This window comes from Schistocerca serialis, chromosome 8 (assembly GCF_023864345.2).
Source record: "Schistocerca serialis cubense isolate TAMUIC-IGC-003099 chromosome 8, iqSchSeri2.2, whole genome shotgun sequence".
In the NCBI taxonomy this organism is placed as follows: domain Eukaryota; kingdom Metazoa; phylum Arthropoda; class Insecta; order Orthoptera; family Acrididae; genus Schistocerca; species Schistocerca serialis.
Genome location: NC_064645.1, coordinates 381,274,722 through 381,299,427, shown reverse-complemented (window position 1 = coordinate 381,299,427; position 24,706 = coordinate 381,274,722). Strand labels below are relative to the sequence as shown.

General features: G+C 42.1%; 1 pseudogene; it reads right to left on the bottom strand.

Annotated features, from left to right (window-relative positions):
• Positions 1–15,135: 15,135 nt before the first annotated feature.
• LOC126417360 (5S ribosomal RNA) lies at positions 15,136–15,253 on the bottom strand (annotated as a pseudogene).
• Positions 15,254–24,706: the final 9,453 nt, after the last annotated feature.

The window sequence follows — 24,706 nt, the reverse complement described above, 5'->3', positions numbered from 1 at the left end:
GCAATTGGCGTAAGTGATTTTGCTGGAGGGGAAACAGAGGCGAAGAGTGGACTGGCTGAAGTCTCCGTATATGTTTTCCGTTCCCAGCTTGTGTTGAGTGCGGACGTGGCGTTCTTTACTCAGCTTCCCTGAGAGAGAGTGAGCATCATTGCAGTTTATTACTTAGCAAACGGAACAATTGAGCTTGGAGATAGAAAGTTTTCGTTGAGCTATGTACTGAGCAAGATAGCTAGGAGTGAATAGACGAGCGCAGCCTTGCACCACTACAAGGCCGGCCGACGTCCGCACAACGACGACGCCCTGCAAGGCTGAATTCGGTGATGTTGCGCCCGCTCTGGCTTGAGTTAGGCCACTGATTAATTTGTTGGATCACGTCAGCAAAGTTTCCACGAGGCTTTCATGGGCCGTGTATTGTAGAATTCTTCTCGCACTTCGCATTGCGCCTGTGTCAGTCGATAGGAATTAATTTTGATTTATAGCGCTTTACTCCACGTAAACGCAATTTATTACCACTGCCTGTTAGGAGAGTCCTGTAATTTGATGATTGAAGGTTGTGAGTTAAAACAAATTTGTGCTAATCGACTGCATCTGTTTTCAATCAAGTAGTTGAAATCCCAAGTCACTGACTTAATTAATTTTATGTTCAACATTTGTATTTGGTGTTCAATAGCTGAATACAACATCAATGTGCACCCCTTTTTAATTAAAAGGGATCATTCTGAATCAGTTAATGTCAACACTGCCACCACAGTTCAATCAGGAGTCACAGGGCCTTATTACTTTCCTTACGTTATCCGATATTGCGGCAGTTTTGCATTGTCTGTTGATCTGTTATTCCATTAGCTAGGGCAAACACACGCCAAAACCAGATAAGTGACGGGTGGGGTGTTACACTATGTAGATGGGAGCTAAAGCGTATTATTCCTTCGTTTTATACTGAAACATTAACTGACCTAGATTGGGCTCATCACGTGAAGATATGATTGACTCGAAAAGACATTAATACTGGGGAGGCTCGAAGTCACAAGAAGAAGAGGGTGACAAAGGATGAGATGGGTCGGTGGCATCATGGCAGTAATGGATTCCAACCTGGAAAGTCTGCGGGAGATTGGGCAGAACAGACGAAATTTGCGTATTTTGGTTCATGGGGTCACGGAAAGTCACAATCCACTAAACGACTAGAGAGAGAGAGACATCGATCAAATAACATTCTCAACATTGGGTCCGAAAGCCTCGATCATGAGTAATGGAAATCTTTGGCCTAATCTTCGCACATGATAACCTTATTATCACAGACACTAGAACATTGTAAATGGGGACGGGCTTGAAACACTAAGGATAGAGTAATCCGGTTTCCTTAAATGGGTGACCACTCAGACACATCTGTTGTTATGCCCTTCAAGCACGGGGATCAGTATATTTAATGACGGTAGGCCTAGATCGCACGTCCCCTTGTTTCTTATCCTCTTGATGCTGCAACTACTAATTAAAATTTCAGTAAGATACTTAAACAGCTGTAGGGTGAGGGAGAATGCACATGTTGAGGACCACTTATACCTGGCAACGATCCACGAACATTCTACCACCGAAAATTCTAACGAGGGCTGCGCAGTTCATACTCTGGTTTGTTGACACGAAAGACGTAAATTGCCACCAGTACTTCAGCCACAGTGGTCTGTTCGCAGTATATTAAAACCTATTATCCTGATTTTCGGTCACTTTCCACTTACTACCACCACAAACAGTTAAAAAGCACTGTTGAGATAATTAGGCCTAGTTTTTAAACCCGGCACAGTTATTTCATCCTAACGTTGATATCAATCATTTTCGTGAGTGTCAGCAGAACTGTATTGCGTTGTCGTGGCTGTGTATGTCCAAAAACGTACGCGAACGACAGTGTATCCTCTCGTGAATTTTAGTTACACATAGTTTATAAATCTGTCACAATTAGAAAATTCTCTGAATTACGATTAAGCCCACGTTGTTGATCCCGTAAACACCATGGACCCGGAATAAGATTTTCACCCTGCAGCGGAGTGTGGGATGATAAGAAAGTTCCTGGCAGATTGAAGCTGTGTGCCGGACCGAGACTCGAACTCGGGACCTTTCCCTTTCGCGAGTTCGAGTCTCGGTCCGGCACACAGCTTTAATCTGCCAGGAAGTTTCATAGCAGCACACATTTCGATGCAGAGTGAAAATCTCATTCTGAGAACATCCCCCAGGCTCTGGCTAAGCCTTGTCTCCGCAATATCCTTTCTTCCAGGAGTGCTACTGCTGCAAGGTTCGCAGAAGAGCGTCTGTGAAGTTTGGAACGTAGGAGACGAGGTACTGGCAGAATTCAAGCTGTGAGGACGGATCGTGAGTCGTGCTTCGGTACCTCAGGTGGTAGAGCACTTTCCTCCCTCCCCCCTGCCCCCAAAGGCATAGGTGCCCAGTTCGAGTCTCGGTCCGGCACACAGGAAGTTTCATCCTGGACCTACCTAACTGTTATCTCAACAACATGACACATGAAAGTGGAAAGTAGCTACAGCTATCATGATAATGTACACATTTGCTGCTCAACACTGACATAAAATGTACAGACAACGCAACAGTTGCCGTTTGCGTAGGCCAGACGTTCAGTTGTACTCGTGACGCCAAAATCGAAATCTCAAACTCGTCTCTCTAAAGCCACACATCCACAGCCCGACTGGTAGACCGATGGCACTGCGACTTCCTGGCGGATCCTATGATGGTCGTTCAATAAGTAATGCCCCACAAGTTTTTTTTCTCAGATATATTTATTTTTTAGTGTCAGAGTTTGGTGACAATATACATCAATATGTCTTGTCCATGTCCTACTTTTCTACGTAGTCTCCGTTACGTTCTGTGGCCGTACACCAACGTTGTCGAAGAGCATCTATTCCACGCGGCGAAGCCATGTTTTCACTGCATGACTGACTCTCTCGTTATTTCCAAAGTGTGTTCCCTGTAGAGAATCTTGAAGTGGCCAAAGAGATGGAAGTCCGAGAGTGTCAGGTCTGGACTGTTGGGTGAATAAGGCAATGATGTCCAGTGGCTGTGACAGGGTGTCCAGAATGTGGCTGATCATGGAGCTGTTTTTTTTTTTTTTTCATTTCCTGACGCTGTAGCTTTCTTTACCCATTGTCGAACTGTATTCCTATCAACTGCAGCATCGCTATACACTGCACACGAACGCTTATGGATGTTCACCACGGTTTCTTTTTCTGCACACAGGAATTCCATGACAGCACGCTGCATGTATCGCGAGTCGTTTGTAGACTCCATTTTCACGCTATGGTATATCTGTCATCAGCCAGGACGGTTCGAAACTTCACCGGCGCACAGAACAAACATGAAATGTGAATCACCAACAAGGACGTTTGTCGGTGCATATTAATGGCTTATTCTTCAAAAACGTGGGACATTACTTATTGAACGACCTTTTTACTTGCCCATACTGATAGTGTGTGGGACGGCAGGTAGCGGTCGGACGCAAATCGACCCACTTAGACCACTGATCTAACAGCTACAAAATCTCCCACATAAAAGCGAACGGATCAGGGTAGACTCGTCTCGCAAGCTGGCTGGCTGACTATTCGTCCTGTGTATTGCGTCTTTAGCACATGGGTCAGCCTGAGCGCTGGATCTGGTGCTCAGTTGGTTTCCATTCAGTTCGCAGACGAAATTCTTGGAAAAGACAGCAGGGCACTCGCATTGCATCTATTTAGTGTTACAGAAACAACCCATGCCTATACCATCAGTCAGAATAAATATTTTTGGACAATTTTTTTTTAAAAAAAGCTTGCCAATATTGAAACGCTGGAATGAGCTGCTTGTAACCAAATATCGCCAAGTTACTACTGTCGCTTGTCGACTAGAACTGCCTTGTACCATTGCTGTATTTTGTTTTTCTATCCTTTCTCATATCAACCTAATAAAGACTTCTTGTCCGTTGTGGGCATATGTTGAAAGTGTAAGAAATTTTTCAATTAATTAGCTACAACCAGGAGCTTATTTGGGTTTTTACGTTTCCATGATGGCAATTCAAGGTAACTGGCATCCCATCTTCAAATGTTTACATCCATTTACGCGTCGTGGATATCATTTCTTTACTAACGGCGTTGCAGAATTTTCCAGTGGACGTTATTAAGTAGCAGGACTTGACGTCCTCACAGATTCTGAGTGGAATTATGTAACTCAGCAGCCCGTTAGACCTGTAGTGACCGAAAGGTCTCATTCGATTAAATTTGTTCTTCCTACACTGGATTTCAGTACACCCTACTTGTCCTGTACATCAGCCTGAAATGTGAATAGTGGTGCCGGCCGGGGTGGCCGAGCGGTTCTAGGCGCTACAGTCTGGAACCGCGCGACCGCTACGGTCGCAGGTTCGAATCCTGCCTCAGGCATGGATGTGTGTGATGTCCTTAGGTTAGTTAGGTTTAAGTAGTTCTAAGTTCTAGGGGACTCATGACCTCAGAAGTTAAGTCCCATAGTGCTCAGAGCCATTTTTTTTAATAGTGGTATTGAAAATGGGTGCTTGGTTTGTGAAACAAGGCTGCAAGTTTACGTAAATAAAAAGTAAGGTTTATATGTCAACTGAGGTGAGTGTGCAGTTACCTTTACACTAATATTAATTTAGTTAAAACATCAATACGCGACCCTTGTAACATCCATTTATAACGTAAAATATGATTCTGAAGCCAGTGCCGACAGGTACATGGCATGGAATTCACAAGCTGAGGTTACGTTGACTTTTCAATGCTTTTATTTGATGTTTCTAGCTTTTTCTGCTTTCAGGGCCTTCTGTAAATAAAAACTTATTCTTGCAGAGGACAATATGGCATTTTATTTTGTACAAAAGAATAGAAGTGAGCTGTAAAACATTTGTGAACTTGGTAAGATTTTGTTTTTTTTCAGGCTATGGCTACCTATTACAGAAGAAGTCTCACAGACAAAGAAATTCAGACTAACGAGAGCGTTTTCCAGATGATATTGACACAGCATCTGAATATACTGATTACAGTTAAGATGAATCAATGCGTGCTATTCTGCACAATAATAATGCAAAATCTAATCAGACTTGTGCTAATGAGCTCTCTCCGTCTTCAGGCTACAAGTGGCCCATCGGGACCATCCGACCGCCGTCTCATCCTCAGATGAGGGTGCGGATTGGAGGGGCGTGTGGTCGGCACACGGTTCTCCCGGTCGTTACGATGATTTTCTGTGACTGGAGCCGCTACTGTACGGTCGAGTAGCTCCTCAATTGGCATCACGATGCTGAGTGCACCTCGAAAAACGGCAACAGCGCATGGCGGCTGGATGGTCACCCATCCAAATGCCATCCACACCCGACAGCACCTAACTTCGGTGATCTGACGGGGAGCAGTGTATCCACTGCGGCAAGGCCATTGCTAGATTTGTGCAAGTACTTCACAAAAAGTTACAGAACTAGAACTAAGTGCTAATGAGAGAGAGGCAGATAATGAAGAAAATACTGAATATGTATCTCTCCAGGTATGCGCTAGTACTTTACAGAATATGGGTGGATAATCCTGCAGCTCATTTTCTTTCAAATTGTCGTGAAATTAAAGTATGCATTGTATCCACAACCCTGAAAGATGGAACAAAGGTTGCAGTGGGGGCATTGACAGTTGTATAAGATTGTAGTGAACACATGGGTGCGTTGATAAAGCTGACATCGTGAGGTCCGTCTATGAAACAGAAAGAAAGTCTAAAGAAAGTATTGGTGCAGGCTGTTTGATGGCGAACGCCCGGTGAACGTCATCGGCCAGCATGTGTAGTGCCAACAGTAAAATTCGGAGGCGGTGGTGTTATGGTGTGGTCACGTTTTACATGGAGGGGGCTTGTACCCCTTGTTGTTTTGCGTGGCACTATCACAGCACAGGCCTACATTGATGTTTTAAGCGCCTTCTTGCTTCCCACTGTTGAAGAACAATTCTGTTATGGCGACTGCATGTTTCAACACGATAGAGCACCTGTTCATAATGCACTGCCTGTGGCAGAGTGGTTACACGACAACAGCATCCCTGGAATGGATTGTCCTGCAGAGAGTCCTGACATGAATCCTATAGAAAACCTTTGGGATGTTTTGGAATGCCGACTTCGTGCCAGGCCTCACCCACCGACATCGATAACTCTCCTCAGTGCAGCACTCCCCAAGAAGCCTTGCAGCACCTGATTGAACGTATGCCTGCGAGGGTGAAAGTTGTCATCAAGGCTAAGGGTGGTCCAACACCTTACTGAATTCCAGCGTTACCGATGGAGGATGATATGAACTTTTAAGTCATTTTGAGACAGGTGTCCGGATACTTTTGATCACATAGTGTACTTGCACGGTGTAGAGAAAAACTCAGCTGGGACAATGAATGTCATTCTGTGGTGTATAGCAATGAGTGTCGCTTCTGTTTGTGGTGATCAGAACGATGGTCACTCATCCGTAGACGACCTGACGAAAGGTCACAGGGAGCGTTTGTTTTCGGCAGTCATAACTCTCCAGCTTCACGACACTCATGCGGGGAGCTATTGATTATGGCACCTGGACTGATTTGGGAATTGTTCAAAAGGGATGATTACTGGCCAGTAAGCGGTAACCATAGTAAACAATGGTATCATACTCTTGTTGACCAGGGTACCAGATAGGATGTTCCAGCACGATAGTGCAAGACGCTGTACTGCATTTCATGTCACAAACTCCCGTTTGAATGAAAGGATCGTTGACTGACTTGCACAATCACCTTATCTTTTTTCCCTACAGAGCATATCCGTTATCGGATGGACAGAACACTTACAAGATGTAACGTGTCTACTACAGAGACTGTAGATATCAAGTTGTTCCGTCCTGTTCTAGAGTACTGCTGAATAGAATGAGATCCTTACCAGATGAGACTGACGGACAACGTCGAAGGCGTGCATAAGAGGGTTCTCGTTTATTATTACTATGAAATAAAAGAGAACGTGGTGCACATAATGATTGAGTAGGCGCAGCAGTCATTAAAACAATGGCATTTTTCGTCACGCCGACATCTTATCACGGAATTCCAATTAACAGATTTCTCCTCAGGATGCCGAAATAGTTTACTGAGTCCCTCATACATAGGGAGGAATGCCATTCGTAACAGAATAAGAGTAATCAGAGCTCGCACAGAAAGTGTTGCGTGTTCACTTTTCCCACGTGTTATTGGAGAATGGACCGGTAGAGAAATAATCTGAAAGTGGTCCTGTGAACACTCCGCCAAGCACTTAAGTGTGAGTGGCGAGTAACATTGTAGATGAAGATGTAGGAGTGTTACACGTTCATACCGGCCTCCAGTGAGCAATCGTCATTAACTGGGGCTGGAGCTGCATGTGTTTCAGGCAGATTTCGAAAATCCTCAACATGATATTCGCAAGCGTTTTACTTCCAAGCCACAACGAACACTATAGTATTTCTACGTATATTCACTGATTGCGAATTCTGTGATGTTAGCTGTATTAGGTATACACTACCTATTAGTGACAGGGCATCGAACCTGGCCGCCTTAACTACTTTGGCTATCCATGCGCACCTCCTGGAGCGACCCAAACCTGCATATTCCACATTTTTACGTCTCCTAAAGACCAGAATATTACTGGGATTGCTTTAATAGGGAGAAGGAAACAACAACGTGTTGAACATTATAACGATGGATGCATTACTGAAGGAATAAACAGTGTAAAAATAAACTATGAAATACTAGACAATTTTCTTTCGTTTGCCGATCTAACCTCAAGCCGATGTTAGTAACAGACACTGATTCCTAATGGAATTGAACTGACAAAATTACGTGAATATCGGCCTCCTGATTTATAGTGTAACACTTGCCATTTCTGTATTATATTAATAAGTTTTATTTCCTTTCCTGCAATTAATAACTGAAATATATAGACGGCATAAATAATAAGTATTATTGTAAATTAGTGGACTCGTGAATAACCCAGAATGAAACCAATAGATGTAACTAAAAGCGTAACCGATACCTTATTAGTAAGTATGCATAAAAATTTAATTATTAGGTGGTGCCATAGTTTTTATTAGAGAATTAGAATATTTCTCTCAAAAAGTTAATAAGTAATGTTGTGGAATAATGATTGCTAGAAAAGCAGATTTACTACATGCTTTAGTTCCTATGTGGAGTCTTATACGTATTTCAGCAATACACTAATAAAAATCAATACAGAAGATAATTACTCCCTTACAAAAAGACGTAAGAAATACACTAAGTAAGTGAGACAGAAGAAGGGGAAGAGTAGAGTCTCTGGGTCTGATGTGAACGCCTCATGATGGCCTGCCTGCTGTTTGTTCTCGAGTTCTTTGAACGAAGATTGATTGATAGAATTTATGACGTTTTGCCATCAGCGTGGCTGACAAGGTCAAAAAATTCACCCTCCATTACCGCCCACCGTCAGCGCTGCTGAATCGTCAGAAAAACAAACTTCGGCTGAATGAGCCATGCCAACAGGCGGTACTTCACGTAAGGTTGGCTGAGGGTTCCCTTATCTTCGAAGTAGAGGCCATTAGGGACGTCTCGTGAACTCACTAGTAGAGGTGTGTGACAAGGAGTCAGCTGTGATCTTAAAATGAATGGTGCTGAACTTGGATAGACTGTTCAGAGTAATTAAGGGAAACCTGATCTCGTTATACCTGAAAGGAAGGTTTTGATTTACGGAGCCAAGTAATGTTAGTAGGTATATTGGTACGCAGTACATACGGACGAAGGCAACTTTCGCATGATGTGTCAAGTAGCAATGCTAGATGAATGTTGGGCCATACATTGAAAGAAATACTACTGTATAGTGCAATATAGAAGGAAACTGAAAAAAAATACCCAATAAGACAAACAGAAATGACACTTTTATTCAATAAAACTAATTACACTGACGTCACCTCGTTTATTATGGTTACGGGACGTAAAAATACGTTTTGTCAGATATTTTGACAAACTGACAGTTCTGTGAGCAATCTCCGTACGTGGTAGAATCATAGCACTGTTCAGCTGACAATAATATTTAATTTTAAAAATGAACATATTTGGTTAGAATGAAACACCAAGTTTACTGTTACCTGTCACAATTTAGTATCTGAAAGGGTACTGCGAGAATACATACAGATTAAGGGGTAAACCTTGCAGTAAGCGGAGTGAGCCAAAAAAAAAAAAAAAAACGCGAAAAGTTTGTGCACCACCCTCGCGACTTGCATAATTTCTGCTTTTGTGATCGGAAACTTGTATTTCAATATTATTTTGATAAAAGGAGATCGCTAATTGCAGCCAACAGTAGAACGAAATTCAAAGTAAATCTCCACTCTCAGGGAAGCTAGCTCGACTGACGGAGTGTCGCTTACCCTCACTTATCATAAATTGTCAAAACGCCTCGAGGGATCGTTTCAGTTGAACATCATGCGCGCATTTTCAACTCCAAAGTTGTGAAGGGAACCCGCAGTCAACGAAACCCGCTCATTATCGCTTCATTCAATTGAAGGCGATTAGGCAGGTGTTTCGAGCCAGACAGAACACCACCGTCTCCGCAGCATCAGTTTGGTTCTTTATTCATACACTGCTATCCCCCATCCATCTCCCGCCCTCCTCCCCCCCTCCCCCCCCCCCCCCCCGCCCCAACTCCAATGTCAACGTGATATACGGAGGAGACTGTAAAGGAAACACCTGGAGTACAACCAGGTCAATAGCATTGGGTTGTTTTCATCGACTGGTACAGAATTTGTTTGACGTCGGAAGTGGTCGTAGAGGCGATTGAAGGTCGCTATGTAACAATGCTCACCTCTGGTTGGAAGGACAACGGGTTCTGCAGGAAGAAGGGTCGTGTTTTTGGTCAAGATTTTGTACGGACCTCAGACATCTCTAGTTACTATCGAGAGTAATTTGAAGGCAATATCGATTAGTGTCTTTGAAGCTACTGTACAACCTTTCAGTCAACATTTCAGCGACGATTTCGTCCTTCAAGAAATTAATCCGCGAGTGCACCGCACCTGCCCTGTGGACCTCTTCCTCAAGAAGCAACAATCAAGTGAGTGGAATGGCTTACGGTATCAAGGTCCCGATTGCCCTTGCTTGCGACCGCTTGAAACTTGCAGGAAATTGTCGTAGATACTCTTCTTACACTAGAATTCAAAAATCTTAGTAGTAATCCACGCGCTTTAAAATCGAAGCTGAAAGGTTTCCTCATGGGTCACTCTTTCCCTTCTGTGTAGGAGTTCCTTGGAAAATGAATCTGATTCTTGTTGTACTGTTCGTTGCGTTTACGTAAACCTGTTGCCTGACTTTCTTCGGTTTCATACACATTTTATTTTTATCTGTTATTACTTTTATGTTGTAATTTCATGTACTGACACTTTCTATGACTTTGGAGAGTTGCTCCCAAATTTGGTCCTACGGAACTTGACGTGTAAATAAAAATAAAATAACACAGTGACGTCAGGGTGACAGAAGTGGGGCGGTATAACGCATATTTTGATAAAACCACAAAGGCGAACTCCTGTGCTTCACTATGTACTCTATTGATATTTCAATTAAAATACTTGCAAACTTGTGATAACAGCATTGAGTGGATAATAAACAAATATTTCTTATACTTGTGTTGTAAAAAGGCAAAGTATTTTTGAAAATTAACATCTGTAAACGTTTGACATTGTCGTTATTTTTGTTTTACGAACATGTAATTATGTCATCTATGAAAAAAGCGAAATTAGATTGCTTCCTTGTCTCCTTTCTGGCACCAGCACGATACAAATGTAAGTGCAATCGTTGTAACTTTATACCACCAATAATTGGGCCAGTATACTTAGAACATGTGTTTTATTTCTTATAAGGATCAGTCTTCCAGTTCCTCTTTTTTAATTACATAACGCAAGTGATACCCGGCAGTTTAAATTAAATTGGAAATGACTTCCATGCTGACACACAAATCGAGCGCTATAACCGTTCTTTCCTTAGTTAATGTTTTGACAGTCAAACCTACGTCTTAATCTGAAGTTCGATTAACTTCTTACAAAATAATTTCCTTTGTATGAACATTAACTTCCTAAACTTATTCCTCACCAAGCTAACGGATAACCAGCTGTAATCATTTTGGCCTGAATTTAATTTTCATTTAAACTAGTCAAGCCTTTGAACTTTATTAAAATTCAAAATAATCAATATTTACAACAATTTCGATTGAAAATGGAAACTGATGTATCTTCCACTTTTTTAATACCTTCTAAGTGGATCCTTTTATTTGAGACTCAGTGATATACGTGTACAACAAACTTCAACGGCATTGAGCGACAACATCTTAACCACCTTGTGGACAGCATACCAAGGGGAATCGAAGCATGTTACATTGCACGGGCTAGATGAACACGGCATTGAACGTTAACCAGTATCAAAATTGTGTTTAGAAGATTTAAACTTCCGAGAAGACTACCTCTATTTTTATCGCTGTATTTATTTATAAAAATAGCCGTTTTACTAGTTTTATATGCCTTAATGTTTTATTCACTGCCTCCTATAACAGTGTTGGCGTGACTAGGCTAGGACAAAGGTGGCAATTTACTCGTGGACAAGATACTTCCGTAAGGGGGAAAAAAATAGGAAATGAGAAATAACGACGTTCCGTTTGCGGAGATGGTGACTGACTTTTTGTAAGATATGTCTATTTTTAAGTTTTTAAGACAATCATAAGCTTTTTCGGCCTTCAAAGGCCATCTTGAGATGCTATGGGCGACATCTGATGAAGAGGTGTTCATGCGCTGACAACTGTGATTCTATCCCAACAAGTGTTTGTGTCCAATAATACATCACAAAAATAGAAAGAATGCGGAAAAATTAAATAGGAAGGCGAAATGTAAATAATTAGTAAGAGAAGTCTTTCACTAAGTAAGTGTAATAAATGATCATTCCAGAAATTATTCTCACATAGGATATACGAATCATTCACATTCTTTTACCCAGGTCAAACATCAATATACACTAAAATACGCTGGTCGAAGGAGCCCAAAACCCTACTACCCGTATCATGTAGCATTATGAAGTCCTGAAACATTCGATAGTATGATGACAATGTGAGTTTCGCAGAGGACGTGTTATGATGTCAAGCAAACGATATCTCTTCAGAAATTCACTGTCCTGTAAATGATGGTCATGTGGGTAAACGATCGCTACCCCGAGTGAATGAGGCTCTCTACACTGTCAAACTTGGATCGTAACTGACACGACTGGTACAGATTGTACACGGATGCTTCCAACAGGTATGGCTTTTCAAGGGCCAGATGGCTTGGACAATATTTCGTGTAGCCAGCAGTACCGTCGATGTTAACCGCGGCGTCGTATGCCACTCTTCAAGCTATTTCTTACAAGGTGACAAAGTATTTATGTATACTGACTCGACGAGTGCGCTACAGTCTCTTACGAGGGCTTCCAAATGAAAAACTGTAAATCGTTTGTGATACGATATAGTGAGAAGTCTTAGTCGAGTAGAGGAGCTGTGTGAAGTGATTCATCTACAACGGATGCCAGGGCATGGTGGAATTAAGAGCCTCGAACGTGCAGACCAACTGGCGAAAACGATACAGCATGTAACGTCGGTTAGCTCAAGTCGTATCTCTTACGGGGGAACTTCCGTATCTGTCGGGGTAATTGAAATAACACAGTTTGCTTTGTCTAGAATGAATCTTTATTTTTTAAGGTATCACACATAAATTAAAAAAAAATTTCCGCAAAATGAGTTTTCAACGTTTTTCATATATGTACTTGCGGCACGATTTAAGTGCCTCGTTTCCTAACACGTACCTCCTACAGCCTAAGTCAATGATGACATCATAAATCCATGGGCTAATGTAAAAATATTCCGCAATAACAAATTACAGGCTATGAACATAACGTTACTTCCATAGTTACACATAATGAAATTACACATAGGAACAAAATACAATATTGTAACAAATCAAATGGCTTCGATTGGCGTATCGAAAATCAGTTGGTCTGAACACGGATGTCACTGAAATGTTTCTTTATTTTACTTTCCATGATTGTGGATATGTTGTGCACCTAACCTTTACTTTTCATGTCTTCTCCTCCATCATCTTTAACTCTGTCCTTTGTTTTTTATTCTTCTTAAAGTTTTAGTGTGTCTCTTTTTTATGGATTTGTGCATAGGTTTCTTCCTGTTATTTGCCTTTTCTTTGGCTCCTATTTACTTTATCTAAGAACTTGATGTCAATTACCTTGTATTATGATGTCAATTACCTTGTATAACTGTTGTTATACATGGGAAGGAGATAAAGTGTTCAAGTAAGGCTTTATTTGCTGACTCTTAATTTCGGCTACTGTTCCAGTATTGAATTCGAGTCCACATTCTTGAGACACTGTAGAAGTTCGGACTGATCATTGAGTGGTATAACATTATGTGGCCTTTCAGATGTTCGCGGTGTTGCCTCAGTTCGATTAGCCGATTCTTGATCTCACTGATCAACAATATGTACAGTATTAGCTACAAAAACATCATCTTTGAAGACATTTCTATCAAACTTTCACAAGCCTATTGCTTTAAAACCGTTTAGTGCCATGTGCATACAAAGTGATCTTGGGTCTGCAGTATCCAAAAGTTCTGCAATGTTAATTTCTTATAACACTGTCAGGATTTGTTCGTAACCACGAAGGTGCCGCTCCGCTGTAGCTGTCTCTAGTGTTCTAAAGAACCATCTATCCAACGCTGAAGAGTCGTGTGAGCCGGAAACGACTGCATGGTTATTCCGTAATCACGAGCCAGTTGAACTGTTCTGAGATTTTGGTGTGTGTGCCATGCCCATCCAATAAAAACAGAATTTGTCTCTCGTCGCTTTTTTCTACTGTTGTACATTTTGGAAAAGTTGTAGCCATCGGAAAAACTGTCCTCATGTTATTCTTCAATTTTTCGAGGATTCAAAAGCTGCGTTCAGTGGAGCCCCCCCCCCCCCCCCGTCCCCACCCCCCCCCCCCATTTATAATACATCATTCATTCTCTTGAGCTTAAATATTAACATCTCAGGTAAGAATTCGCCTGCTGCTTTCGTTGCACATATACCTGCTGCATTCGTTGCACATACATACATCGCTATAGGATCCCTTTCTCCGCGTGTAGTTTCGGGCAAATACCTTAGACCGTTGGTTAACTGTGAATAATACGGTTTAATCCACTTTATACATTTGGTGAGCAGTAATCTTATGTTCATCTAGTATTTCCTTATATCCGTCAAATAACTCTTTAACTCTATTAATTAAACCACTGCCTTCGTGCCATTGATATTCTTGCGGGAACTCGTAAGGCCAAAGTAGGTTGATCTTTCACAATTCATCAATACCATTTTCTACAGGCTGTCTTTATGGAAGCCGTGCTTTAGCTGATATTTCTCAGTGTTAGACAAGTTTCCTTAATTCAGCAAGAGTTATTCCGAAGAAACTAGACTCGGGACTAATTGCATGCTGTGCTAATTCGTCTTCCGTCTCTACTGTCATATGATTACGTCGTCAAAATTTTCATGTTTTATTTGAACACTTCAAATGATGACGCATTGTAGGCTTTGGTAAATATCTTCTACACGCTTCATTAAATCAAATTTCACCAATCCGATGTTTCAGTAAAGCTTCGCCTTATCGTCTCCCTTCCATTTTTGTACGCTTTCTTCATCATATTGATCAGGTGAAACAAACAATCTTTAGTTGGTCTGTCATTTCCATCAACGCCTAACTAGTACCGGTACGATTAAGGAATTCTCCACAGGTACAACTTGAGCGGTGAGACCCACGGTTTCTAATCAGAACTGCAGGCGTAGCCACAAAATTTTGTACCTTTTGATTATGCTTAAATGAATGGCACTGTACCACGTAAGTGGACATGATAAACTGAACTAAACCCCACCCTGAACAGGCCATGAAGGCCAAGGGTACTGACTGGCCGCCGTGTCATCCTCAGCTCAGGGGTATCATTACTGGATGCGGATTGGACGGGCATGTGGTCAGCACACCGGTCTCCCGGCTGTGTGTCAGTTTCCGAAGCCGGAGCCGCTACTTCTCAATCAAGTAGCTCCTCAGTTCGCCTCACAAGGGCTGAGGGCACCCCGCGTGCCAACAGCGCTCGGCAGACCGGATGGTCACCTATCCTAGTGCTAGCCCAGCCCGACAGTGCTAAACTTCGGTGATCTGACGGGAACCGGTGTTACCACTGCGGCAAGGCCGTTGGATAAGTGGACATAATACAAAACTATTATTTGTTGTTGTTGTGGTCTTCAGCCCTGAGACTGGTTTGATGCAGCTCTCCATGCTACTCTATCCTGTGCAAGCTTTTTCATCTCCCAGTACCTACTGCAACCTACATCCTTCTGAATCTGCTTAGTGTATTCATCTCTTGGTCTCCCTCTACGACTTTTACGCTCCACGCTGCCCTCCAATACTAAATTGGTGATCCCTTGATGCCTCAGAACATGTCCTACCAACCGATCCCTTCTTCTGGTCAAGTTGTGCCACAAACTTCTCTTCTCCCCAATCCTATTCAATACTTCCTCATTAGTTATGTGATCTACCCATCTAATCTTCAGCATTCTTCTGTAGCACCACATTTCGAAAGCTTCTATTCTCTTCTTGTCCAAACTATTTATCGTCCATGTTTCACTTCCATACATGGCTACACTCCATACGAATACTTTCAGAAATGACTTCCTGACACTTAAATCTATACTGGATGTTAACAAATTTCTCTTCTTCAGAAACGCTTTCCTTGCCATTGCCAGCCTACATTTTATATCTTCTCTACTTCGACCATCATCAGTTATTTTGCTCCCCAAATAGCAAAACTCCTTTACTACTTTAAGTGCCTCATTTCCTACTCTAATTCCCTCAGCATCACCCGACTTAATTAGACTACATTCCATTATCCTTGTTTTGCTTTTGTTGATGTTCATCTTATATCCTCCTTTCAAGACACTGTCCATTCCATTCAACTGCTCTTCCAAGTCCTTTGCTGTCTCCGACAGAATTACAATGTCATCGGCGAACCTCAAAGTTTTTATTTCTTCTCCATGAATTTTAATACCTACTCCGAATTTTTCTTTTGTTTCCTTTACTGCTTGCTCAATATACAGATTGAACAACATCGGGGAGAGGCTACAACCCTGTCTTACTCCCTTCCCAACCACTGCTCCCTTTCATGTCCCTCGACTCTAATAACTGCCATCTGGTTTCTGTACAAATTGTAAATAGCCTTTCGCTCCCTGTATTTTACCCCTGCCACCTTTAGAATTTGAAAGAGAGTATTCCAGTCAACATTGTCAAAAGCTTTCTCTAAGTCTACAAATGCTAGAAACGTAGGTTTGCCTTTCCTTAATCTTTCTTCTAAGATAAGTCGTAACGTCAGTATTGCCTCACGTGTTCCAGTGTTTCTACGGAATCCAAAGTGATCTTCCCCGAGGTTGGCTTCTACTAGTTTTTCCATTCGTCTGTAAAGAATTCGCTTTAGTATTTTGCAGCTGTGACTTATTAAGCTGATAGTTCGGTAATTTTCACATCTGTCAACACCAGCTTTCTTTGGGATTGGAATTATTATATTCTTCTTGAAATCTGAGGGTATTTCGCCTGTTTCATACATCTTGCTCACCAGATGATAGAGTTTTGTCAGGACTGGCTCTCCCACGGCCGTCAGTAGTTCCAATGGAATATTGTCTACGCCGGGGGCCTTGTTTCGACTCAGGTCTTTCAGTGCTCTGTCAAACTCTTCACGCAGTATCATATCTCCCATTTCATCTTCATCTACATCCTCTTCCATTTCCATAATATTGTCCTCAAGTACATCGCCCTTGTATAGACCCTCTATATACTCCTTCCACCTTCCTGCTTTCCCTTCTTTGCTTACAACTGGGTTTCCATCTGAGCTCTTGATATTCATACAAGTCGTTCTCTTATCTCCAAAGATCTCTTTAATTTTCCTGTAGGCGGTATCTATCTTACCCCTAGTGAGATAGGCCTCTACATCCTTACATTTGTCCTCTAGCCATCCCTGCTTAGCCATTTTGCACTTCCTGTCGATCTCATTTTTGAGACGTTTGTATTCCTTTTTGCCTGTTTCACTTACTGCATTTTTATATTTTCTCCTTTCATCAATTAAATTCAATATTTCTTCTGTTACCCAAGGATTTCTACTAGCCCTCGTCTTTTTACCTACTTGATCCTCTGCTGCCTTCACTACTTCATCCATCAAAGCTACCCATTCTTCTTCTACTGTATTTATTTCCCCCATTCCTGTCAATTGCTCCCTTATGCTCTCCCTGAATCTCTGTACAACCTCTGGTTCTTTTAGTTTATCCAGGTCCCATCTCCTTAAATTCCCACCTTTTTGCAGTTTCTTCAGTTTTAATCGACAGGTCATAACCAATAGATTGTGGTCAGAGTTCACATCTGCCCCTGGAAATGTCTTACAATTTAAAAACTGGTTCCTAAATCTCTGTCTTACCATTATATAATCTATCTGATACCTTTTAGTATCTCCAGGGTTCTTCCATGTATACAACCTTCTTTCATGATTCTTAAACCAAGTGTTAGTTATGATTATGTTGTGCTCTGTGCAAAATTCGACCAGGCGGCTTCCTCTTTCATTTCTATCCCCCAATCCATATTCACCTACTATGTTTCCTTCTCTCCCTTTTCCTACACTCGAATTCCAGTCACCCATGACTATTAAATTTTCGTCTCCCTTCACAATCTGAATAATTTCTTTTATTTCATCATACATTTCTTCAATTTCTTCGTCATCTGCAGAGCTAGTTGGCATATAAACTTGTACTACTGTAGTAGGCGTGGGCTTCGTATCTATCTTGGCCACAATAATGCGTTCACTATGCTGTTTGTAGTAGCTTACCCGCATTCCTATATTCCTATTCATTATTAAACCTACTCCTGCATTACCCCTATTTGATTTTGTGTTTATAACCCTGTAGTCACCTGACCAGAAGTCTTGTTCCTCCTGCCACCGAACTTCACTAATTCCCACTATATCTAACTTCAACCTATCCATTTCCCTTTTTAAATTTTCTAACCTACCTGCCCGATTAAGGGATCTGACATTCCACGCTCCGATCCGTAGAACGCCAGTTTTCTTTCTCCTGATAACGACATCCTCTTGAGTAGTCCCCGCCCGGAGATCCGAATGGGGGACTATTTTACCTCCGGAATATTTTACCCAAGAGGACGCCATCATCATGTAATCATACAGTAAAGCTGCATGTCCTCGGGAAAAATTACGGCTGTAGTTTCTCCTTGCTTTCAGCCGTTCGCAGTACCAGCACAGCAAGGCCGTTTTGGTTATTGTTACAAGGCCAGATCAGTCAATCATCCAGACTGTTGCCCTTGCAACTACTGAGAAGGCTGCTGCCCCTCTTCAGGAACCACACGTTTGTCTGACCTCTCAACAGATACCCCTCCGTTGTGGTTGCACCTACGGTACGGCTATCTGTATCGCTGAGGCACGCAAGCCTCCCCACCAACGGCAAGGTCCATGGTTCATGGGGGGGGGGGGGGGAAACTATTATTTATATCATCAAATTGTTCTCTGATATTGCTTACGGATGAATGAAAGAATGTAATAAAGACACTCAAACAAGATTACTTATTATTTTTCTTTTGAACATTTTTGGGAGGTGATTACCAACAGTCGTCAAATAATGTATAAAATGCATGTTTGACCATAAGATGCTTTGTTATTTCAAACCCAAATATTGACAAGTTTCAACCACACACCATCTTCATGCATTAGGTTTAAAACAGTTTAGGCAACAACATCACATTTATCATTAAATAAATAATGGTAGCATCTCATGTGCAGAGCATGAGACGTGGCCATTATTTATGTAATGACAGATATGAAGTTGTGGTTTAAATTGTTTCAACCTTAATTCTGCATGTTGCCCCATAAATGAAACTGGTCGATATTTGGGTTTTAAATAACAAAGCAGCTTACGGTCAAAGATGTAATTTATAAACTATTTCTCCGTCAGGGCACTTGGTTTTGCTCACATATTTTTGCTTATTTCCATGACTATTAGTTCCAGTTACTTTTGCGTCGTGGCCGAGAAAGCCATGCCAGTAAATATGCACCAAGTATCAAGAATAAATGAAATAATTTACTCTTAATAATGGAATAAAAAAAGAGTCATTCGTAGTAGGATTCCAGTCCACCGATAGTCGATGACTTAGCACTGAGAGAGTTCTAACAAGGGCGACTACGGCGCATTCCTATTTAGTGGAAAGTGCTAGGGCTCAAGGAGGGTGCAGGAGAGGGCTCAAGGGAAGGCTAAAGCTCGTAGCCGATCGGAGGTAGCGCGGCTGTTGCAGACGATACGGTGAGATGGGCTCCGTCCGACGGTCCTCTATCACTGCCGGCTGATTCTGAAGCACTCACGGGCCACTGGGGCGGCCGGCGTGGAGAAACGAGAACGAGACGTGAAGACTGGGAACGCGGGTGAATGCTCGACGGGTCGGTGTGGAACACTTGGGCGAGGCGCCGAACAAAGATACCGATGCGACTCCATGTGAAGGACTGCACTGAGGTAAAGGGTGCTCCCACTGAGAACCAGCAACTGCCACCGGAGCTCGGAGTTCCCCGATGCGAATATGTGGTCGGCTGGGCGGCGTCCTTTGTAGCCGAACGGTGGCCGAATAATGCTGAGGTGGTTGGCGGGCACCTGATCTGCGGAGAAAGAAACGGTACCCGTGATGGCAGTGCTAATTGCGGTGCCTCTCGCACCTCTAGTGGTAGAGGTGAAGCTGGTGCTACGTGTTGCCGTAGCAACTGCGGGATGTGTCGTTGAAAACCATCACGACGCTTTAATGTCGTGGTCGTACTGTTGGTGCTGCATTTATGGCGGTGGGGTTGTCTAAGGCCTGGAGAGGTGGCAGCCCGCATCACACTTCTGCGCTGCGTAATGACGGTTCCCAGGGGCTACAATTAATTATCCTTTGTAATGCCACTTCCTCGGACGAAAAATGAAAAAAGAAAAAATAGCAACCAATACCCCTAAAATTTCCCCAAAACAAGTTCAAAATTCCAGGAAAAGTGAACAAGTAACCAAAGTTCCATTTAACACTATTATTTGGATAATAACCAATAATTGAAACAAGAACCCTATACCTAGTAATTAATCAACTTACAAAAGAAAGATATAACCTCAGTAAATTCAAATTCAAAATCATAGTAAATCGCAAAATCATTATAATTAAAATTAGCAATGTAGAACCAACGATCTCAAAAAATATTTCGTGTGAGTACTCTTTGAGAATCGTGAGTAATGGCTAAGGAAAATTTGATCCATTGTCACCACGTTACGAGAGTTAGCCGAAGCTGGTCAGATCTGTTTCAATACTCGTATATGTAGGCTCGGTTAGATTGTTTTTCGAAGGTTGATAATTGCGATCTACTATGACGCAGTGAAACGAAACATTGACTTCAACTATAACATCGTTCAGACAGAGGACTACCTTATATTAGACTGAAGTGAACTTGTTAATTAGATAACTCGAACTCAACTGTAGTTAGGTATTGCACAGTGATACACAATTAACTTCATTCGTAATTGCAAATGGACTCTGGAACTAGGCAATAGTTTTAAAGCAGTTAATTTATAAATTCCACTCCCCCCACCACCACAACCTGGGAAAGCTTCTTCCTCACGGCCTTGTTAGGAAGTAATTGTTATTGTGAAATAAACCACCCTTTCGTGCATTTGTGATTCCAAATTACAAAACTGTTTAGAGACATAACTGTGATCTTTCACGTGCTGCGATAATATTTGCTGAAGCGCTCCGTGCATATATAGAATCTCTTTGACGTTAGGAAGCAATCGCAATGTTACGACGGATTAGAGACTTGAAATTACAACCAAACTATGGGGAAGTAGGTGTCGGTGGAACTGAATTGAATTATCATTAATATTTTAATAGCAGCTGTTAAACCCTCGAATGTAAACGAGTTAATTACGACGGGTAGCGTAATATTGGTTACAATTAATGAAGTAAATATCACGCACACGTCGAGAGTTCGGTTCAGCACTGTTTTTTGTAGCGTCGTCTTTACCTAATAACAGTATCATCGCCCTACCGACTATCGCCGAGTTTTAGCTAGGGCCGATCTATACTGATCTATCAACTGCCAACTAGAAAAACCGGTGACGTTGGCGCCACTTGCTGAACGTATGCGAATGTAACTTGCCTCTCAGAAAGAAGTGTATAATTGCATTCCATAGTGAGATCTGTCATTATCAGGAAAGGAGATAGTAGTTGTTGTTGTTGTTGTTGTTGTGGTCTTCAGTCCTGAGACTGGTTTGATTCAGCTCTCCATGCTACTCTATCCTGTGCAAGCTTCTTCATCTCCCAGTACGTACTGCAACCTACATCCTTCTGAATCTGCTTAGTGTATTCATCTCTTGGTCTCCCTCTACGATTTTTACTCTCCACGCAGCCCTCCAATGCTAAATTTGTGATCCCTTGATGCCTCAAAACATGTCCTACCAACCGATCCCTTCTTCTAGTCAAGTTGTGCCACAAACTTCTCTTCTCCCCAATCCTGTTCAATACCTCCTCATTAGTTACGTGATCTACCCACCTTATCTTCAGCATTTTTCTGTAGCACCACATTTCGAAAGCTTCTATTCTCTTCTTGTCCAAACTGGTTATCGTCCATGTTTCACTTCCATACATGGCTACACTCCATACAAATACTTTCAGAAACGACTTCCTGATACTTAAATCTATACTCGATGTTAACAAATTTCTCTTCTTCAGAAACGATTTCCTTGCCATTGCCAGTCTACATTTTATATCCTCTCTACTTCGACCATCATCAGTTATTTTACTCCCTAAATAGCAAAACTCCTTTACTACTTTAGTGTCTCATTTCCTAATCTAATCCCCTCAGCATCACCCGATTTAATTTGACTACATTCCATTATCCTCGTTTTGCTTTTGTTGATGTTCATCTTATATCCTCCTTTCAAGACACTGTCCATTCCGTTCAACTGCTCTTCCATGTCCTTTGCTGTCTCTGACAGAATTACAATGTCATCGGCGAACCTCAAAGTTTTAACTTCTTCTCCATGAATTTTAATACCTACTCCGAATTTTTCTTTTGTTTCCTTTACTGCTTGCTCAATATATAGATTGAATAACATCGGGGGGAGGCTACAACCCTGTCTCACTCCTTTCCCAACCACTGCTTCCCTTTCATGCCCCACGACTCTTATAACTGCCATCTGGTGTCTGTACAAATTGTGAATAGCCTTTTCCTCCCTGTATTTTACCCCTGCCACCTTCAGAATTTGAAAGAGAGTATTCCAGTTAACGTTGTCAAAAGCTTTCTCTAAGTCTAAAAATGCTAGAAAAGTAGGTTTGCCTTTCCTTAATCATTCTTCTAAGATAAGTCGTAAGGTTAGTATTGCCTCACGTGTTCCAACATTTCTACGGAATCCAAACTGATCTTCCCCGAGGTCCGCTTCTACCAGTTTTTCCATTCGTCTGTAAAGAATTCGCTTTAGCATTTTGCAGCTGTGACTTATTAAACTGATAGTTCGGTAATTTTCACATCTGTCAACACCTGCTTTCTTTGGGATTGGAATTATTATATTCTTCTTGAAGTCTGTGGGTATTTCGCCTGTCTCATACATCTTGCGGAGATAGTAGTACTAACGTGTTTTTTAAATAAAAAATGTTTAATACAAAAAGCTTTTACTGCCTAGACTGCAGTTTACATCACAGATTTGCGTTTTGATTTGCCTCGTGTAAATTGTGGGGTAGGCACTAAAAGTTTTTTTCATCATAGCTTTTTAATTTTAATAAACTGGATTCTTTAGGTTTACATCCCCTATAAATGATAGCACGGGTCCACACTCATTACTCGTTTCCCAACCCAGCTAATACGAACTTCAAATCCGACAACAGTTGAGAAGAAAGCTATTAATGAGATTGCAGGAAGACGCTAGCGTATGTCTCGCTACTTACACTCTGAAAGAGGCATCCGCCTGCAGTAATTAAAAGTCGTTTAAGACTGGTTTCTGCGAGCTATTTTAGTGTTAGAGTAAGCAGAGACGAAGTAATTGTAATCAGCATAGCAGTTGGCTCCTTTTAATAGGATATCGTTAGGTAACTCGATGCTCCTCTTAAGAAGACAAGGAAGAAACACAGTCATATCTTACTGTAATAACAGTGTTTCTGATCTGGTGTAATGTTTTCGTGACCGCATTCTTAGATAGTCTTGTCCCTCCAAGGGCAGAGTGACCTTTTACGTCCCTCGCACATTGAAGACCACCTTAAAATAACATTTATAGGAGACAGTCTGGCTTGGATAGTCACTTGAATACTGTTTTAGAACCTGCCTAGCTTCCATCACGCTTAGAGTTAGGCGGAAAGCATGACGGCGGACAACTGGCTGATTAATGGTGCAGTTACGCCTGAGCTAAATGTGATGGCACCCGTTGCAAGGCGACAGCTTTTAGACTTGCCTGAACCAGGCGAGAGATAACAGTTCGTTGAATGACTACGGATTTACGATTCCACCAGATTAACCGACGACAGAGAACTATGAGAATGTTCGTGGTGAAATTAAGGTACTTTGGAACAGTCTCAATGGTAAGGAAACCAGCCAATGTTTGATAATGCCTCATAGGCTAATGCCGAGACAAGAGCTCTCACTGTCCAACTTTCTGAGAACATGAGACGGGAGGAGGGAAGCCAAATGGAAAATTTTCTCTCTTGGAATATGCCAGCAGATAATAATGAGCCGTCCGGGGTGGCCGAGCGGTTCTAGGCTCTACAGTCTGGAACAGCGCGACCACTACGGTCGCAGGTTCGAATCCTGCCTCGGGCATGGATGTTTGTTATTTCCTTAGGTTAGTTAAGTTTAAGTAGTTCTAAGTTTTAGGGGACTGATGACCCCAGAAGTTAAGTCCCATAGTGCTCAGAGCCATTTTTTTGATAATCATCAGGCCTGGTTGGCTGCAGCTGGCTGTTGATGGAATTACTTTTAGTGAGACGCCTTTATTAGGGAAACGAAAAATACGGAAAGAATTCTGTTTTGGAGAGCAGTAGGTGTCGTTCAAAGTTCTAACTGGCAGCAAAATGGTAAGTTTCCTCGCTGCGGTGCTGGGATTTATATGACATTAGCCACGTGCCTAGTGCAGGAATGTTGTGAGTGTCGTAGAGAGTGCTGTCTACTGTGGACTACATTGCTTCCGCCTGGTACTGGGAGACATGCAAAATCTCCTGCCGACAGGCAGCAAAAGGCGACGCACCAGCAATTGCAGTGCGTGCAATTAGTCCAATACAGTACTCTGAAGATTAGTAACCGCTGCCCACTGTAAACGAGGACAATTAACAGAGAGACCCCACATTACAATTGCTTCTAGTGACAGTAAAATTAAGGTGACGAAAGTCATGGGACGCCTCCTAATATCGTGGCGGGCCTAGTATTGCCTAGCGTAGTGCAGCAACCCTATGTGACATGGACGTAACAGGTCTCTGGAAGGCTTCTGCAGAAATATTGAGTCATGCTATCTCTATAGCGAAAATGTTGCCTCTGCAGGGTTTTGTATACGAAACGACTCCTCGATTACGTCCCGTAAATGTTCGATGGGATTAATGACGTGCGATTTGGGTGGCCA